Below are 1,872 nucleotides of genomic sequence, written 5' to 3'. Positions count from 1 at the left end.
GGGAGGGAAAGGACGGTGGGAGGACAGTTTTGTGAGCAGCTCACCCGGAGGTTCAGCTTGTGCCGCAGCTCCACCACCTGCTGGGGGGTGAGGCTGGTGATCTCCTCGTGCTCATCGTAGAAGTTCTTCTCAAAGGGGGGGTACTCAATCTGCAAGGGAATTAATTACTAACTCAGTCCAGACTCAAGATTCCTTTCTTTCTTAATTGTCTGCAAGTGCATTCCTTTAACATGAAGCCACTTCAAGGAGCTTTGATGTGACTTGAGTACGACAGCACCAAAATATTACAGGACTCTCTCAGCTCCTGCTTCATGGAACGCCTCAAACGGGACAAAACGGAATAAAACCCCTCCCTACCTCGGAGTGGTCAATGGGTGGAAGAGGATCAATGATTTTTTTGGAGGGTGCAATGGGGTTGCCATCACTGTCATACTCCAGGTTGTCCTCCTCCTCCTCCTGCACCACACCAGCCGTGGGGTTCTCGGCCATGTAGCGAAAATAGGCTTCCTGCAGCGAAACAGAGCAGCACAATCACCCACAGTGGCATGGAAAAAAATCACTGCTGTTTGCTTAGAGTGATGTAAATGCTACGTGGCTGTTTGCTTTCGCACCCACCACTGAGGAAAAAAAAAAAAAAAAAAATTTCACTAGAACTGATTCTTCCAACAAGCACCAAGAGATCTGTCCAGAAGGACAGTAAAGCACCAATGAGAACAACTCTGGTGTCAGCCAGACCACAAAGTGCTTCTAAAAAAAACACCAAGCTACTCTTACATGTCTGCTTAACAACTCCTTCCACCAAGTCTTGTTATGTTTACAAGGGAATCTACTCCTATTTCCCATGAACAAAGCTCAAAAGCTGCAGGTTTCTAACCAGAGAACACAATGTTACCAACACATGATCCTTGTGTTTTTGTTTTCACTTCCCCTGACGAGACTCTAAGAAATGGAAATACATCTATTTTTTATCGAGGCAGTCAGCAACGAACGTGAAAGAAACTATTTCAGAAGAGTCCCTCAACACATGGCCAAGTTCAGTCCCTGTCACCACTGTCACACGCCACCCTCACAGCTCACAAAGATGTCTCTGTGTCTCAGAATCCCCCCAGCACACCAGGACTTTCTCCTGGAGAAAACACCACTCTCACTTGACTTGAAGCAAATATTTAAGATCAGATTTTTAGAGCGAGGTTCAAATAAAAATATAGGCATTTACTCCCCTGGCTTTTCCCTTTTCCAGGCTGATTATCCCTCAGTCTCTCAGCTATTCCCACAACAGACTGGAACAACGGCTGTCTCCAAGGGGAAGTGTACCAGGAGCACAGGAATTACATGTTAGTAGTAAGGTGTGTTTTGAAATGAAGTCTTTCCTCTTCACTAATTCTATTAGTTATATTCCTCAAGGAGAACTGGAGCTCCTCTGAAAACAAAGAGCAAAAAGCCTGATTCTTGCCCTTAACAGACACTAAATTCCACTGCAAGTCACCTCCACACTCCACCAGCCTCTCCCTGTGTCCCATGGTAGGTGATTGTGCTCATTTCAAACTGGATAAGACCCTCAGATACTGAAAAACCTGTACAGGAAGCTGAAGTTCAAGCTCAAACTGACTGAAAAAAAAAAAATCTTCTTAAATGAATGCAATTGTCCCCTAATATTCTTCTTGAAACACCCAGAAGGGTGGAGAGGCACAGGGTGACCACCAGAGCTTGAATTGTCCAGGTACTGTGCACAATAACTGGAGTTTTGTTTGTACCCTTGCAGTGGTGTGTTTGGAGAGGGAAGGTAAAAGAAAACAAAACAACAACAACCAAAAAAAAAAAAAAAAAAAAAAAAAAAAAAAAAAAAAAAAAAAAAAAAAAAAACAAAAAAAA

At 43.6% G+C, this 1,872-nt stretch overlaps 1 protein-coding gene across 1 annotated transcript in view; it reads right to left on the bottom strand.

Annotated features, from left to right (window-relative positions):
- DDX42 (DEAD-box helicase 42) overlaps positions 1–1,872 on the bottom strand; it is a 19,286-nt gene that overhangs the window by 11,261 nt on the left and 6,153 nt on the right. The gene's annotated exons all lie outside the window — the stretch shown is intronic.

Source organism: Empidonax traillii, unplaced genomic scaffold (genome assembly GCF_003031625.1).
Source record: "Empidonax traillii isolate 1590-97213 ecotype Southwest subspecies unplaced genomic scaffold, ASM303162v1 scaffold832:size729604, whole genome shotgun sequence".
Lineage (NCBI taxonomy): Eukaryota > Metazoa > Chordata > Aves > Passeriformes > Tyrannidae > Empidonax > Empidonax traillii.
The sequence above is the reverse complement of the archived record's forward strand: the minus strand, read 5'-3'. Positions and strand labels throughout refer to the sequence as shown.